Genomic DNA, 18830 nt, shown 5'->3' on the forward strand with positions numbered 1-18830 from the left:
ATTCTCAGCAAACTATCACAAGGACAGAAAATCACACACCACATGATCTCACTCATAGGTGGGAGTTGAACAATGAGAACACATGGACACAGGGCAGGGAACATTACACACTGGGGCCTGTTGGGGGGTGGGGGGCTGGGGGAGGGATAGCATTAGGAGAAATATGTAGTGTAAACGATGAGTTAATGGATGCAGCAAACCAACATGGCACACGTATACCTATGTAACAAACCTGCACATTCTGCACATGTACCCTAGAACTTAAAGTATAATAATAATAAAAAACTAACACCCCTTTCCAAACTACCATATTATTAATCTTTTCCAAATACTGACACACACACACACACACACACACCCCTCCTGTTTAGAACTTAATCTTTGCCATTGCCCATGATATGCAGTTTTTACTTTCCCGTGTCAACCATGATTTACCTCTCCAAAAGGACCCCCTGCATTTTCTCCACTCAGCCATCAAGTTCAAACAGGTTCAGCCCCCCACGCACATTCCCATCTTTCCTCCTTTGCTCCCTGCCTCTCTGTCCCCATTGTGCCACTCTTCTCCAAGGTCCAACTTAAGTCCCACCTCCTCTGGGACATCCCCTCCGTGAGGACCCCAAGCCTTGGGTTATCTCTCCTTCTCTAATACTTGCTGCCTGAGCCAGTTATGACTTTCCAAGCCTTAATCATATGACATCTGGAATTCTTAGGCATATTTTCCTGTAGAATATTGAGGTCCCCAACTACTTGTGAACTCTATTAAAGTGCGGTAGTTCCTCCAAACCTTCCGGGCTTCCATTTTGTTGTTGTTGTTGTTTATATAAAATAGGGCTAGGCATGGTGGCTCAGGCCTGTAATCCCAATACTTTGGGAGGCCGAGGCTGGAGGATCACTTGAACCTAGGAGTTTGAGACCCACTTGGGCAACACAGTGAGACCCTGTCTCTACAAAAATACAAAACATAGCCAGGTGCTGTGGCATGCACCTGTAGTCCTAGCAGCTCTGGAAGCTGAGGTGGGAGGATTCCTTGAGCCCAGGAGTTTGAGACCAACCTGGGCAACACAGCGAAACCTCATCTCTACCAAAAAATTAAAAAATTAGCCAGATGTGGTGGTGTATGCCTGTAGTCCAGCGACTAGGGAGGCTGAGGCAAGAGGATTGCTTCAGCCTAGGAGTTTGAGGCTGTAGTGTGTAGTGAGCCGTGCTAGCACCACTATACTCCAGCCTGGTGACACAATGAGACCCTGTCAAAAAAAAGAAAAAAAAAAGGAAGGAAGGGAGGGAGGGAAGGAGGAAGAGAGGAAGGAAGGAAGGAAGAAGGAAAGAAGGAAGGAAGGAAAATAAGAGTATCTATCTCAAAAGGTTGCTGTGAGGATTACATGAGGCAATGCATGCAGGCTACTTAGCACAGTGACTGGCACAGGAAGTGCCGAATAAACGCTAGCTCAGCTCTTTTTAACCAGCTGCTGAAATCCTTGAGTACAACCAGGAATCACACCTATTTCTTGGTGTCCCCCACTGGCCCAGCACAATGACCATCTTCAATAAACCTTTGTTGCTTGAAGTTAGCATAACAGGGAAAGGAAGAAAGAAGCCCAGAGAAGGAAAGTTTCATAGGACACTTAATTAAGATTTTCAAGGATATGATTGGTTATTTCACAGTGGATGGTGAACATTAGATTTTTTTGTTTGGGTGAAAGCAGAAGGTGAGAAATGGACTTCAATTCCAGTAATCCTGGCTGGAACTATCCGACGGTGCTAACTAGCTAGCAAAATAACTATACATTATTTAAGAAACTGGCCATTCAAAACTAGCCTGGCCAACATGGTAAAACCCCATCTCTACTAAAAATACAAAAATTAGCTAGGCGTGGTGGTGGGTGCCCATAATCACAGTTACTCGGGAGGCTGAGGCAGGAGAATCGCTTGAACCCGGGAGGTGGAGGTTGCAGTGAGCCGAGATTGTGCCACTGCACTTCAGCCTGGGTGACAGAGTGAGACTCCATCTCAAAAAAAAAAGAAATTGGCCAAGGAAAACAATGTACTGTTTTGTAGGGTCCATATCAATTGAATAGGTAACAACTCCTTTTTTTCTTTTCAAAAAGAAAAAAGAAAGCTTCAGTAGAGAATACTGGGAAAGGATGCCAGCAGGGGAGCCAGACCAAGGGCTGAGTCTGACCTCAAAGCTCTACCACGTATTTGGACAAGTAACTTAATTTCCCTAATCCTCAATTTCCTCATCTGTTAAATGGGGATAATAAGGGTACCAACTTCATTGGAGTGGTGAGAACCATCCTGAGAGCTTAGCACAGAGTCTGGGACATAGTCCATGTTCAATCAATTCTACCGATGGTCATAATGTTGTTGTTACCAGTGGCTGTTGTGGGTTATTTCTTTAAAACAGTTGATAAACAGTTACTTGTAGTAGACAGTTGGTGAAAAGGCCTGCCCATGGCATAGCAGGGAACTGCTCAAGGTTCTGAAATTTGTAGACCAGGGACTACTCTGGTGGACACAACGAGACAGCCCGACTCCTCTTGCTGCACTAAGAGCTGCTTCCTAGGCTGGGTGCGATTGGCTCATGCCTGTAATCCCAGCTCGGGAGGCTGAGGGGGATGGATCCCTTGGCCCAGCAGTTCAAGACCAGCCTGGGTGACATAGCAAGATGGCACCTCTACTAACAAAATACAAAAATTAGCCAGGTGTGATGGTGTGCACCTGTGGTCCCAGCTACTTGGGAGGCTGAGATGGGAGAATCACTTGAGTGCGGGAGGCTGAGGTTGCACTGCACTCCAGCCTGGGTGAAAGAGCCAGACCCTGTCTCAAAAAAAAAAAAAACAAAAAAAAACAAAAAAAAACAAACCAGAAAACCTGTTTCCTCTGGTCAGTGTGTTCTGAATAGGTAACAACTCCCCCATCAAAAAATAAAAAGCTGTTTTTAATTATCTTTTTTTAATTTAAAAACTCAAGCACTGGTTGGCAGTATTGAAAAGAGTTTTGGTATTTCAAATATTTCAGCAAGTTTCTGTATCACCACACTGGAAAAATGAGAGAGGAGGAGACTGTCTTCAGCAGACCCTGTCGCTGTACCCTGATAGAGAGAGAGCCTGCCGGAGCTGGCCTGTAGCTGCTGCTGCTGATCCTCTCAGGTAACTGACTCTTGTCATTTCATATTGGGAGAGAGGGGGTAAGCAGATGAGCTAGGTAGATAGAAACAAAGAAGTCAGGAAGATTTCTAGAGAAGAAGAAAAGTAAGAAGGGCTAGGTAAGAAGGGCTAGGTGCAATGGCTCGCACCTATAATCCCAGCATTTTGAGAGGTCAAGGTGGGAGGATCACTTGAGGCCAGGAGTTTGAGTCCAGCCTGGACAACATAGCAAGATGCTGTCCCTACAAAAAAATAAAATAAAATAAAATAAAAATTAGCCAGGCATTGTGGCATGTGCCTGTAACCCCAGCCACTTGGGAGGCTGAGGCAGGAGGATTGCTTAAGCCCAGGACTTCAAGGTTGCAGTGAGCTATGACTGTGCCACTGCATTCCACCTTGGGCAACAGAGCGAGATCTTATCTAAAAAAGAAAAAGGGCTGGGTGTGGTGACTCAGGCCTGTAATCCCAGCACTCTGGGAGGCCGAGGTGGGTGGATTACTTGAGGTCAGGATTTCAAGACCAGCCTGGGCAACATGGTGAAACTCTGTTTCTACTAAAAATATAAAAATTAGCTGGGCGTGCTAGTGCATGCCTGTAATCCCAGCTACCCAGGAGGCTGAGGGAGGAGAATCACTTGAACCTGGGAGACGGAGGTTGCATCGCCCACTGCACTCTTGCTTGAGTAACAGAGGGAGACCCCATCTCAAAAACAACAAAAAAAAAAAAAAGAAAGAAAGAAAGAAGGAAAGAGAGAAGAGAAAGAAAGAAAGAAAGAAAGAAAAGAAAGAAAGAAAGAAAGAAAGAGAAAGAAAGAAAGAAGGAAAGGAGAGAAGGAAGGGAAGGGAAGGGAAGGGAAGGGAAGGGAAGGGAAGGAAGGGAAGGGAGGGGAAAGGAAGGGAAGGGAAGGGAAGGGAAAGAAGTGAGATGTGACAGAAGCCTTTGTAATCATGCCCGTTCCCCTGCTTGCCATCCTTGTAGAAAGGACCATGGGCCAGTCCGGAGAGACCCTCACAGCAACAGGGCAGCTCCTGTAGAGCTCTCCATCAGGGTACCATAACAGGGGTTCCTGAAAACAGAGTCTCCTCCTCTCATTTCTCAAGTCTGGTGATAACAAAACTTGCTGAAATATGTCTTTTCAATAGTGCCAACCAGTGCTTGAGTTTTTAATTTTTTTAAAAAATCACTGATTACAAACAACTTTTTTTTTTTGGAGAGGAAGTTGTTGCCTATTCAATTGATATGGACTCTACAAAATAGTACATTATTTTCCTTGGCCAATTTCTTAAATAATGTATAGTTATTGTGCTAGTTAGCTAACTGATAAACAGACTCATATAAAAACATGTACCTTGTTCTTAGTCACATATTATCTTTTTCATAATTTTATATAAAATTTGTACTTCGCATGAAAAAATGAGAAAGTTCTTCATGTATTATATAACAAGTTAGACAAAAACGGGCAAGATACAGAAGAATGTGCATGGTATACTATCATCCATACAGAAAAAAAGAATAAATATACATTTGCTTGAATTTATGTAAAATCTCTCTCAGAAGGAACACTGATAACTTTGCTTGTCTCTGGGCAGGAGAATGGGTATCTTGGCGAGAAGGATGGAAGGAGCTTTTCAGCATATCTGCTTTTGTACTCTTAGAATTTTTTTTTTTTGAGATAGGGTCTTGCTCTTTTGCCCAGGCTGGAGTGCAGTGAGGTGATCACAACTCACTGCAGCCTCAAACTCCTGGGCCCAAGCAATCCTTCTGCCTCAGCCTCCCAAGTAACTGGGACTACAGGTGCATGCTACCACACCTGGCAATTTTTTTTTTTTTTTGAGACGGTCTCGCTCTGTTACTCAGGCTGGAGTGCAGTGGTGCGATCTCAGCTCACTGCAACCTCCACCTCCTGGGTTCAAGTAATTCTCCTGCCTCAGCTTCCCAAGTAGCTGGGATTACAGGTGCGTGCCACCATGCCTGGCTAATTTTTGTATTTTTAGTAGAGATGGGGTTTCACCATATTGGCCAGGCTGGTCTTGAACTCCTGGCCTCAAGTGATCCACCCACCTGGGCTTCCCAAAGTGCTGGGATTACAGGCATGAGCCACCATGCCTGGCCTTTCACACCCAGCTAATTTTTAAAAATTTTTGTAGAGATAGGGTCTCACTGTGTTTCCCTGGCTGGTCTTGAACTCTTGGCCTCAAGGAATCCCCCCACTTTAGCCTCTCAAAGTGTTGGGATTACAGGTGTGAGCCACTGTGCCTGGCTGGGTTTCTTTCTTTTTTCTCGTAGAGACCGTGGCTTTGCTATGTTGCCCAGGCTTATTTTAATTGTGAACAAGGTGACTACATTGCCAGTTCAAAAATACATACATAAAATTAAAATTTGTATTTAAAAATGAAAAAAAAAATGCCCTTACAATGTCCCTTAGATGGGAAATGGGGGCTAAAGTTTCAGGAGAGAAGGGCAGGCTGGATTAAACAAGGAATGGCACATCCATCAGCATGACAGCCATGGCCTTGGCATGGCCGTCTCCCAAGAGGCACTGGATCCATGATAAAGAGCCTATAAACCACCCGATAAAACTCATATATCATTGCCTTGCCTCTGATAAGGGAATCTTGTTTTTCCTTTCTTGCAATACAATAGAGATTTGTAAATTAGCCAGAAATTCAGATACTGCTGTGTCATAGGCTGGTTGGACAGATGCCAGCCCCTTCCTAGCTGTGTGAGTTCAGATAAGGGAGTTAAGCTCTTGGAGCTCCAGCTTCCTCATCAGTAAAATGTAGACAGCAATATCCTGATGGATCAAATCAAGATAACTTATGTAAAGTAACTGGCTGCGAGTACTCAGTCAGAAATGTTAGCCCCTTTCCACTTGAGATAAAGAGCCCAGAGGCTTTATGAGTTCCCTGGTCTTTGTTCCCACTGAAGAAACTTCCTTGACATCAACGCTACAGCCACTCCACCGTGCACCAGTTAGTTCCCAGCCATGAGCACAGAAGCTGAGGACCTGCCTCTGAGAGTCCCACTCAGGCCATGGTAGCCCTGGGCCAGGGCACTGGAGCAATTCTAGTCTAGTTGTGTTTTGTTCACTCCATGGGGGGTCTGAGCCTGGGATGAGCAGAAGGCAGGCAGACGGGGATGTAGGAATGTCATCCTTGCAGGTCCCTGTCATCTGCTCTTTCCAAACTTGTAGCTCTGGGTTTTAGAATTTGAAGGCCTGGGGAACAGCATTTACATGTTTCATTTGTTTGTTTTTAGTAACTATGTAATTACCCATGCAAATTAAGCTGAGAAACAGTGTCACTTCTGCTTCTATGTAGCTCACTAGAAATCCTCCAAACAACTATAGCCATCATTTGCTGAGCACCTACTGTTTGCCAGCAACAGTACTAGATGCTTTATCGTCAATCTTCCCTGCAGATCTCTACCTCTATCTTATGGATCAGAAAATGGAGGCTCTGAGATATTTAATCTGTGCCAGGTCAACAGAGCTAACAATTGGGTCAGGATTTGAACTTAGGTCTGAGGGGCCATGTGCTTTCCAGTGCACCTCTTGAAGTGAGTGCCACACTGAGTCACAGAGAGCCGTGCCCATAACATCATCACCTACAGGGCAGGTGGCCTTTTCCTAGGAGTTGGTGCCAAGGATTCTGAGTGGCACCCCTGTGTGGCAGACTGAATGTCAACATCCCAATCCCCAGAGCCTGCGAATGTTTTCTTACAGAATGGCAAAAGAGACTTTGTAGGTGGGATGAAGTTAAGGATCATGAGCTAGAGGATTATCCTGGATTGGCCAGGTGGGTGGGATGTAAGCATACCGCCCTTACAACGAGGCAGGCGATCAGAATGGGTCACAGGAGATGTGCCCTGGAAGCAAGAGGTTAGAGGGACTTGAGAAAGGGGTAATGAGCCAAGGCAGCTTCTAGAAGCTGGAAAAGACAAGGGTATGGATTCTTTCCAGAAGCTTCCAGCAGGAACACAGCCCTGCCAGCACACTGAGTTTAGACTTTCTGCCTCTACAACTGTGAAGAGAATAATCTGTATTGTTTTAAGCCTCTAAATCTGTGACAATTTGTTACAACAGCAAAGGAAACTCATATACCTGGGGATGTTTCAAGTCAGAGGAAGGAGTATTTACCTCCCAGGAGGAAGGTAGGGCTTCCTGAGTGGTGGCAATCACAGGTGTGCAGTGATTGACACCTTCAGAGCCACAGAGAGGCCAGATGTTGGAGACAGTGCTCAGAGAAGGCACAAGAGCACCCAGAGCAGAAGCAGACCCACTGTGGGCGCCCACAGTGGTCTCGAACTCCTGGACTGATTGGCCTGCCTTGGCCTCCCAAAGTGCTGGGATTACAGGTGCAAGCCATGGCGCCCAGTAAGACAGATTTTTAATAAAGTAAAACAAAGTCTTACTCTAAAACCCAGCAATTCCACTCCTAGAAATTTGCCAAAGAGAAATGAAACCTATGTCTACACAAAAGATCCAAATGTGAAGCCACCCTCAAAATGAAAAGCAGTGTCCAGCTCAGGCCCCTTGTCTTTCCATTTGAGGACTGGGGCCTGCCATGAGAAAGTGATCTGCATCTTCACTTTTCACTTCCTCTTTCACCTCTAGGCCCTCTATCATCTCTGGGGCAGCCTCTGCCACAACCTGGAAGGGTGGAGGCCCAGCCTTGCATCATAAAATCCAGGGGCTGGCCCACTGGGGAGAACAGAAGGCCCTGCTACCACCTGGGAGGACAGACATTTGCCTCCACCTGCTTCCACATTAGAAGCCGATGCAAAACAGGAGAGCAGGGTGGGGAACGGGACAAATATTTGGCCAAATACCAAGTCAGTCTTAGGAATGAGCAGAAGATGGTGGTGTCTTGCAGTGGGCATACCAGGAATAACACACAGCCCACGTGGCATTATTCTGGCACATTCTATTACTAACAATTTGAATGGGGGCAGGGGCAAACCTTTGTAAGTATAACACATTTTATATGAAAATAAACACTGGCACATTTGGAACTGAAAACAAATTTTGCATTAATTTTTAAAAGAAGACATTTCCAACTACAGACCACATCCGCGGATACTCCCTCTATCTTCCAAAGTATGCATCTTGTTTCCCCTGTCCTTAACTGCTATTGCAGAAGGAAGTGTGAGAAGCTGCATAGAGGGGAAAGGGCAAGCCTGGAGCCTCGGCTGCTGGGTTTGACTCTGGGGGCTGCCAGCACGAGCTGTTTCATGTCAGTTACTGCACTATGCCATAGATTATGTTATGTACTACGTCAGTGACTGCTCTGGGCCTCAGCTTCCTCATCTTCGAAATGGAAATGAGAACTATTACCTCCTAGGGCTGTTCCGAGGATAAAATGAGATCAGGTATGTACATGCCTTGCACATATTAGTCAGTTGTTACTGTTAACAGCATTCACAGACACCTAACTTGGATCTGTTACGAGGCTCACTTCCTCAGCAGGGATCAGGAAAATGCTTATACAAGACCAGGTAGGACCTTCGTTTCAAGCTTACCCTTTTGAAATGTTCCAAATCTTGATTGGTGGTGATTTGAGTGTATGTATTTAGCAAAGCTCATTAAAGTATACACTTACTATCTGCTTATTTCACAGTATGTAAATTTACCTGAATAAAAAATTGTTTCTAAAAAAAATTGCTCCTCTGTCCTTAAACACCTATTTTGTATATTTAACCCAGAATGTGCCCCCCAGTGCTCAAATGCAGCACCCAAGGAGCTCACATCGGGTGTTTAGTTTTGATTAATGGGCTTTCCTGGACTCAGAAAGGAGGTAATTTAGGCTCCTAGCCGCCTGCAGGCAGAGAGGCTCTGTTGAGCCATCAGCACCTCACTGCCGCCTGCTCAGCCTCCTGGTCTTCTCAATACATGGTGACTCCACTTTCCTGCAGGTCAGGGCTCAGGCCAGCCAGTGGCCACCACGAGGCAGCATCCCAGAGGAGGAGGGAGGGAGGGACATCCAGGGACTCAGCTGCTTTTGAAAGCTCTCTATTGACAAGGGTGCCATAGACACCAGTTGATTTGACTCATTATTGTTATTTCTTCTAGCACAAATCATAAGCCAGTTACAGTAACACTGGGCATTTAAAAGGCAGGTGCTAGACAAGCACTTTACCACTTTGGAAAACAGGTTTTTTTGTTTTGTTCTGAGACAGGGTCTCACTATGTCACCCAGGCTGGAGTGTAGTGGCATGATCAAAGCTCACTTAAGCCTTGACCTCCCGGACTCAGGTGATTCTCTCACCTCAGCTTCCAGAAGCATACCACCATGCCTGGATTAATTTGGGGATGGCAGCGTGGGGAGGGGGGTGTAGAGACAGAGTTTTTCCATGTTCCTCAGGCTGGTCTCGAACTCCTGGACTCAAGTGATTGGCCTCCCAAAGTGCTAGGATTATAGGTGCAAGCCATGGCGGCCAGGAAGACAGATTCTTAATAAAGCAAAACAAAGGCTTACTCTAAAGCTCAGCAATTCCACTCCTAGAAATTTACCAGACAGAAACGAAAATATATATCTACACAAAAGAACCAAATGTGAATGTTCATTGCAGTTGTATTTACAATTGCCGGAAACTGGCAACGACTCAACATCCAACAGCAGCTGAATAGATAAATAAATCATGATACCTTCATAAAATAGAATACTACTCAGCAGTAAAGATAAATGAACTATTGAGACATGCAACAACATGGAGAAATCTCAGAAATGGTATGCGGAGTGAAAAGAAGCCAGAGGCAAAAGGACGCAGGCACTCTATTTATCTGCAATTGTGAAATAGGCAAAGTGAGCTATCATGGCAGAAAGCACAGCAGTGGTTACCCGGGCTGGGACAGAGGCTGAGGCTGGGAGGGTAGAGAATTCATCAAAAAGTCAACTCAGGCAACTATCTGGAATGATGAAAATTTCCATATCTTGAAATTGCAGTGGCATTGCACAGGTATATACATTTACCAAAACTCACAAAGCTATACATTTAAAATAGGTACATTTTATTGCATGTAAATCATCTCAACAAAAGTAGCAGGGAGAAAGAGAAGGGTGACCTGAGGTCTCTGAGGGGTGCTCCCTTTTGGGGAGGCCAATACATCATTTCTTTCTCTTAAGATCCTCCACGTGGTCCCACAGTCACTGAGAAGCTGTTTTAATCTATAAAACTGTGGGGATACTGATTTCATTTTTTTTTTTTTTTTTTTTTTTTTGAGACGGAGTCTCGCTCTGTCGCCCAGGCTGGAGTGCAGTGGCCGCATCTCAGCTCACTGCAAGCTCCGCCTCCCGGGTTCCCGCCATTCTCCTGCCTCAGCCTCCCGAGTAGCTGGGACTACAGGCGCCCGCCACCTCGCCCGGCTAGTTTTTTGTATTTTTTAGTAGAGACGGGGTTTCACCGGGTTAGCCAGGATGGTCTCGATCTCCTGACCTCGTGATCCGCCCGTCTCGGCCTCCCAAAGTGCTGGGATTACAGGCTTGAGCCACCGCGCCCGGCCCGATTTCATTTTTTTTTAAAGAGGCCTCTGGCTTCCTAAAATATTGAAGAGAAAGTAAAAACTTCCTGGATGGCAAAAGCTCTAAAACAGACATAGTGCAGGCCAATACATTAAGACATGCAGGACCGGGCAGGGATTCAGCCAGCACACAATAGCAGTCACATGGGAAGTGGGATAAATGTTAAGATATCTATTTATCAGTTGGTAAGTAGCCACTGCCCTGAGATGCCTGAATATGTCTCCATTATCCAGGAACCCTTCCCATCTCTCCAAAGTCCAGCAACTTGAAGAGTTGGTGGCTACCACAGCGGGAGCCACCAAGATCCCACTCCAGCTCCAAGGCACCTCTGTGTTGATGGGTTGGTGACTGGTCATACTCAATAAAAAGATATTTCGGATGTCACACTCCTCCTGAGAACAATTTAATTTAGGAGTACTTCGAAGCAGAGAGTGATCAAAAGAGCACACATTTCATCAGAATGAAGTGCTGCCGATGGAAAAATACATAAAAGTGGGAGACTCTTTCCACTTTTAAGCTCTGCTTTGACCCTAGTCACAGACTTATGTCTCACATGCAGATGAACATTTTAAAGCAAGAGGGAAGAGTCTTGGGAGACCAGAGGGAACACCATATCGGGTAACTAGACAGTAAAGATGGTGAGGGAACACAGGAGGCCCTGAATGACAAACTGTTCTGTGCGGCAGGAGAGACTGGTTCCCTACCCTATTAAAGAAAGGGGCACAAGAGTCCTCTCCACCATTCTTTATAACTATGAGTCACTGACTCTCAAGTATAGGGGTGGGGACAGGAAACAATGATGTTCTGTCAGTATCCTCAGCAAGGATTACTTCCCCTCAAACAGGTGCCTGGAGAGCCAACAACAGCATCACACCCTTATGAAGACCATAAGTCTATGTTTCAAATTCCTTTCTATGAAGTGAGGTGCGAGAGAGCTGAGATCCATTTAAGGAGGATGTCTGACTACAGATGTTAGCCTATGTGAGGTGACAGGCTCATTGCACTTGAATAATATGAATTTAAACCCTTAAAGCACAAAAAGGGAAAAAGAGGGGCTCTTAGAAAATGGAGGAGACTTGAAAGGTCTAATTGCCAGGTATAAGGTGTGGGCCTTTTTGGATCCCTATTCCAGAAGACCAACCATGAGAAGACATTTTATAGATAATCCAGGATATCTGAATCTGAGCCGCATAGTAGATGAGAGCAGAGAATTCTTGTTAATTGTCATGGGTCCAGTAGTGGAAAGGGAAGGAAGGGAAGGGAAGAGAAAAAGGGAAAAAGGGAAGGAACCAGTCCTTATTAATTAGAGATTCTAGCTATAGTATTTACAGATGGAATGTCATATAAGTATTTATGGATAATGGGGCACTATTTACTTTAAAATTTTGCAGAAAAATGAACAATCTGAATATGAATTCAGAAAACAAGTCCATTTACAACTGTCAATATATATTTGAAAAAAATTAAAGAAGATCTTAATAACTGGAATGACATCCTGTGTCCATGGATCAGAAAACCCAATATTGACAAGACAGTAATATTATCCAAATTGACCCACAGAGTCAAAACAACTGCCACCAAAATTCCAGCTGCTTTTTATGTAGAAATTCACAAGCTGGTCCTACAATTCACATGAAAATGCTAGGATCCCAGAATAGCAAACATCATCTTGAAAGAGTATCCTCTTTAAAAGTAGCAGGAAGACTACTTTTACACTTCATGATTTCAAAACTTACCTCAAAGCTACAGTAATCACAATGGTGTACTACTGGCATAAGGATGAACAAATAGATCAATGAGAAGAGTTAATTAAGAGTTCAGAAATAAATTTTATCTTATGATCAACAGATTTTCAACAAAAGTGCCAAAAAAATTCAATGGGAAAAGAATAGTCTTTTTAACAAGTGGTGCTAGAATAACTGGCCATCCACATGCAAAAAAATGAAGTTGGAGGCCTACCTCATATCATAGGCAAAAATTAACTCAATATGGATCAAAGCCTACATGTAAACACTAAAACTATAAAACTCTTCAAAGGAAACACAGGAGTAAAACTTTGACATCTCGGGTTTAGGCAAAGCCTTCTCTAGATATAATCTCAAAAGACAAGTGACTATATATATAACTTGAACTTCATCAAAACAAAACACTGTACTTTAGAGGACATCATCAAGATAAAAAACCACTGACTGAATGGTAAAATATATTTGCAAATCACAGATGTGAGAAGAAAAATGGTATCTATAACATGTAAATAACAATTCAATAAGAAGAAGACAACTCAAATAAAAAATGAGACAGCATCTGAATGGACACTTCTCTAAAGATGGCATATAAATGGCCAATAAGCATATGAAAAGATGCTCAACGTCATTAGTCTTTAGGGAAATGCAAATGTAAACCACAATAAGATGCTACTTTATACCCATTAGGATGACTATAATAAAAAAGACAGAAAATAACAAGCGTTGGCATGGTTGTAGAGTAATTGGAACCCTCAAACACTGCTCATAAGAATGTACGATGGTGTAGCCACTTTGAAAAACATCCTGGCAGCTCCTCAAAAAGTTAATCATAGAGTGACCATATGACCCAGCAATGCCAATCCTAGGTATACAGCCAAAAGAAATGAAGAAAGGTACTCAAACAAATACTTGTACATAAATATTCATAGTAGCACTGTTCACTATAGCCAAAAGGTGGAAACAACCCAAACGTCCACCAACTGATGAACAAATAAACAAAAGGTGGTACAGTCATGCATCATTTTCTCATGGGAATATGTTCTGAGAAATGCATCATTAGGCAATTTTGCTGTGCAAACATTATAGAGTGTACTTACACAAACCTAAATGGTAGGGTTTTTTTGCTTTGTTTTGTTTTTTTTTGTACTTTTTTTGTGTGTGTATTTTTTTGTTTTTTGAGATGGAGTCTCGCTCTGTCGCCCAGGTTGGAGTGCAGTGGCGGGATCTCAGCTCACTGCAACCTCTATCTCCTGGGTTCAAACGATTCTCCTGCCTCAGCCTCCTGAGTAGCTGGGATTACAGGCAAGCACCACCACACCCAGCTAATTTTTGTATTTTTAGTAGAGACAGGGTTTCGCCATGTTGGCCAGGCTGGTCTCAAACTCCTGATCTCAGGTGATCCACCTGCCTCGGCCTCTGAAAGTGCTAGGATTACAGGCATGAGCCACTGTGCCCAGCCTGATGGTAGGTTTTTATGTGCTTACCATATACCTAGGCTATATGGTACAGCCTATCGCTCCTAGGCTACAAAGCTGTATAGCACATTATTGTACTAAATACTGTAGGCAATTATAGCACAGGGGTATTTGTGTATCTGTAAAAATGTATACTAAAAATTATAATCCTATGAGACCACCATTAGATATATGGTCCATCATTAACTGAAACATTGTTATTTGTTACAGGACTGTATAGCCATAGGATGAAATATATTCAGTCATAAAAGGAATGAAGTACTGATACATGCTGCAACATGGATGAACCTTGAAAATGTTATGACACGTGAAAGAAGTGTCACAAAAGACCACTTATTTTATGGTTTCATTGATACAAAATCTCTAGAACAGGCAAATGTATACAAGCAGAAAAATTAGTGGTTGCCGAAGGTTGCAGTGGAAGGATGTTGGAAGAGTGATTACTAACAGATATATGGTTTATTTCTGGGGTGATGAAATGTTCTAAAATTGGTTATGGAGATGGTTGTACAACTCTGTGAATACATGGCATTTTTGGCAGGAAAAAAGTGGGAAGTTATAGATGAAATATTAATATCAAAATGTTTGAATGTTTATATATTTTTAAAAGTTAAAAAGTAAACAACAATAGTTTGAAATCAGCCTAATTTTAAATGAAACTTGTAATACATTTCTGTGATGTCTAAAATATTGACTTATCATTTGAATGCACATAGAAAATTACCGGAAAAGACTTTGCAAAATATTCTGAGATGGGGAACAATTCAAGGGGTCCCAAGGGTCCAAGTCTGACCCAGGCTTGGCCTTTTCTTGCACTAGGAAGTCACAAAGCCATGGACTCATCAAGCAGTCATCTAGTCCAGCCCCTTCTTAGAATTGAGGGAAACTGCAGCCAGCCAGGAAGACTGAGGAACTTGCCTGAGGTTCCTGCCTTTCATAAAATTCTTCTAAGGATCAAATGAGACAATGTGTATGATGAAGCTTTGTAAATCCTTTGGATTACAACTGTAGTATGTGGAATACGTGAGCTTGAACCTCAATTCTGCCCACTTTCTTGCTACGGCCAAGTGTGTGGCTTCATTTCTTTGAGCCTCAATAAAAATGAAGATACCACCAGCCTCAAAAGGGTGTTACAAGAACTAAATGAGGCAACACTCTCCCAGCATCTCCCAGAACAGAAACTCGGTGTAGGTTAAAGGTTAGCCACGCTCTTAGCAAAAGAACATGTGAACTACACAGTGGAGCCTGCATGCAGACTGGGGTGCAAAATTTAAGGTAATGTCATTTCAAGATGTAAAGAGGAAATTCTCATTGACAAAACCTGGTTTGAGTTGTCTGCATGAGTAATTTTCATGGGATCTGCCATGCAAAATAGTTTGCTTTTAAAGGTTCCAAGAATAACATGCTAGAGTCCTCTGTGCCAAATTCCACCTTTGGGTCAAATTCCACCACTGCTTTATGGGGCACCCAGAGTTTGAAAATTTTTGAATTTCAATGCCTCTATATAGGGTACCTCTCTCCCCAGTGCACCACAAGCCCCACCATTCTCTGTTGTATATCCTCAACCCCATCTCACCTTACATCATTACCTGGTCCCTGAAGGTGATTAAGTTTCTAGACTCTATCTCAAATGCTAGGAAATCTCTTTGTTGGCTATCCAACTTTCCTCTTATAAAGGTTTGCAGAGCCTCTTCTTTTCTTTCGAAGTCTTTTCAAGCTTTAGAAAGTTTTTAAAAGGTCATTTAAATATTTTCCATAACTTAAAAAAGCACTAAAATATTTTAAAAGATAACATAGACCAGTATTTTCCCAGTAGGAGAAAAATACAAGCTGCAAATACAAGCCACCTGCATAGTTCTAAATTTTCTAACAGCTATGTTAATTAAGGGGAAAAAACAGGTGGAATTAATTTTAATAATATATTTTCCTTAACCCAATATATCCAAAATTGTATTAACATGTAATCAGTATAAACGTTTCTCTTTCAAATGAAGTATTTGAAATCCAGTGTATGTTTTATATTTACAGCACATCTTAATTTGGACTGGCTCAAGTGCTGATAGCCAACAAGTGGCTAGTGGCTCTGAATGGGACAGCACAGATTGAGATGACCAGTGATAAATCATCCAATATGAGGCCTTGAAAGAAGATGTGAGGTTACACAGGAAGAGAACCTCTACATTAGAAAACACGTAAGTGGCAGATTCCAGGGCTTTGGTGGTCATGCTGGTGACCATGGCTATAGTAAAGCTTGAGATAGAATGAAACTTAGATCATATTATTACAGCATAGAGGAGGAGGGGAGGACATTCACGGCTTCTATTTTTGCTGCTGTTTCTCCTTCGTCTTTCCCACTCTACGTGTATCGTGGGTGGGATGGGGCCAGAGTTGAAGACAAAGTGAACAAAGAAGCATAAAAGACGGGATTGGGAGACTGCCACTCCTGAGACATACTTTCAAGCCCCGGCCTCAACTCATCAGTGGCTTGAAGGGTTCCAGGGCCAGAAGGAATCTGGGGACACTGGCAAGGATTTTCCTTTCATTCTTGGCCTCCCCACCTCAACTTCTGAGGCAGCATCCTCTATCTCTAAAGAACAGTCCTCCTGCCTCTGCTATTCAGGGAATATTATGTTCTCCAAACTGTGATATTTTGGGTCCTTTTGGCAGGAGGTGGAGATGGGCAGGGGTGGAAAGAACCCACGAATGTTCTCGGAACAAGGAACCAGTAAAGTACAGACATCTGGCCCCAGGATTTTGCTGGCTCCAGGGACGTCACTGTAAACCCACTAACACTAATTGCTTTCACGTCTGCTCCCATTTCTAGTGGAAATAAAATGCCTCTCTGGATAACGGAAAATGAAACGCCCATTTGCTGTTTGTTTACCACATTACATAAGAGCTCTCTGTACCACCCCTCCTCCCCTGGCCCCTGACCTGAAACCCTCTGAAGGACAGCTTGTGCAAAGCCTGCAAGCGCTCTACAAGTACAAGGTAACACGGCTTCAGAAAGGGCACCTGTATTCATGTTAGGACTGTACAACTCCTTAATCCTAAACAGACAGGAGGGGAGGGCAGAAAGAAGAGAGCAAGAGTACAATCGAGAGTGAGAAGAGAAGAATTCTATTTGCTTTAAATTCATGCTTCCAGGAATATTTTCCATATCCTTACTTGATGCTAAGTGCAAAGATCTAGAGTAGCTCATCAAACCTCAACTTCCAAATTCAGTTACCCTGACAAAGAAGGTGAAATACAGGTCCAGCTGAAACTGGGGTTTAAGAAAGTGGACTCTCATCCACTGGGCCTTTAAAATGTCTGACAGTAGGTGATTGGGAAGCCTTCTTTGACAGTCCTGTTCTGGTTGGCTGCCTATGTTTATCCCCATGTTGGCATTTTGTACACAGTGTGATAGCAAGTATAAAGACCTCTGGCTGTCCTTCCTCTCCCCTTGTCAGTTCTCTCCTTCTTCTCCAGCAGCAGAACCACTCATTTCAGCTGGACCCATGGTTGCCAAGAATAAAAAACTCCATTTCCCAGTTTCCCTTGCCATTAAGTGTGGCCATGTGACTAAGTTCTGCCCAATGGGATGTGAATGGAAGAGCTGTGTAAACTACCCATGGTGCACCCTCCATTTCCCCTTTCCTGTGTGACAAGCATGAGGCCATATTGGGCCATGTAGGCAAAAACAATCTAGGGATGGTGGCACAAGACAGAGAATCCTGGATCCCAGACACTGTAGAGCTGCCAGACTGCTTACAGAGGGACTGCTATGGGAGGTAGAACTTTTTATTTTGGATCTGGGTTACTGCAGCTGAAATTGTATGCTTGGGATCTATTTGCTGAAGAGAAGAAAGGAGGATACCCTTAAAAGAGATGACCCCACCATTTGGCTTTCACATTGAAAAACCAGCCTCAGCTCTTCCTACCTTTCTTATTGATGAAGAATCTTACATCCCTACCAGCTCCCGGACCTTGGAGACTACATCTTCCTCCTCGCCTTTCTTTGTCCCCACTTCCTTCTGTATGCTGCCTACTCCCAGGCTGGCACAGAGCAGCACTCCTTGACCGGAATGGCCCAGACAGTTGGAATAAAGGATGACATTAAAATAGAGCCCTTTGTTATGTCTCTAGGGAGTGTCTTCAAAACACCCTGTTACAATGGCTGAGAAAATTGCCTAAGATGACCAAGTTCAAAGGGCTTATCTTTGAATCAAAAGCAGGAATGTGGTTTTGTGCAAACGTCATCTTCTGCCCAGTTTTGAGGTTCTATGTAGCAAACTTGGAGTAAAATTAAGATCAAATGGGGCTCAGAGGATCAACTGTTACAACAGGCCTCAGTCAGATGGCTTTTCTTGAGCCACTGGATTTCATCAGGAGAGAATTACAAACACAAGCCCTTTGTTTAATGTAGATGGTGATGAAATAAATAGGGTGACTCCATCTCAACCACCCTCCTCCTGGTATCCACCCAACAGACTCTCGGTGATTGCCCAACCAAAGAGCAGAAGTTCATAGAATATCTCTTCTTGGGTCAGCACCCAAAGGTGGGAGCATTTGGCTTTGCTCCCAGAAAATTATACTCTGGTGAAGGTATGTGAGAAATATGCCCTTCCCTACTGCACACTGCAGAAGAACGTGGCTGAGCGCTCGGCCACGGTAGCATCTGTCTTCCACATAGGGAGTCTTTATGAACTGATGTCTTCTCTCTCCGGCTCAGGCAATAGCCGCTGCCTGATCAGAACACAATTGAATGTGACCTTGGGCCAGGCTATGGCAGGCAAAGGTTAATTTCCTTTCCTTCTTAGGGCAGGACCTAGTTCCAATTGTCTCGCTTTGCCTAACTCAATTTTCCGCACAATATAGCAAGCTCCTTATCTTGGGCATCGAGGGAAAAGCTTCCCCTTGTTCCTCCTTGTGGTTCCCAGTGGAACTTTGAGGAGGGGCACA

At 43.6% G+C, this 18830-nt stretch overlaps 1 protein-coding gene across 4 annotated transcripts in view; it reads right to left on the bottom strand.

Moving 5' to 3' along the window:
• The window catches only part of GFOD1 (glucose-fructose oxidoreductase domain containing 1), a 123829-nt gene that overhangs the window by 25918 nt on the left and 79081 nt on the right, over positions 1-18830 (bottom strand). The window contains exon 1 of one of the 4 annotated variants that reach the window (XM_033216261.1): positions 17810-17908. The exons of the other annotated variants lie outside the window; for them this stretch is intronic. The gene's annotated coding sequence lies outside the window, so the exon portion shown is untranslated. Of the gene's footprint in view, positions 1-17809; positions 17909-18830 lie in introns of those variants that run through there. 4 annotated transcript variants of the gene reach the window in all.

The sequence above is a fragment of the Trachypithecus francoisi genome, unplaced genomic scaffold (genome assembly GCF_009764315.1).
Source record: "Trachypithecus francoisi isolate TF-2019V2 unplaced genomic scaffold, Tfra_2.0 Lachesis_group10, whole genome shotgun sequence".
NCBI classification, from domain to species: Eukaryota; Metazoa; Chordata; class Mammalia; order Primates; family Cercopithecidae; genus Trachypithecus; species Trachypithecus francoisi.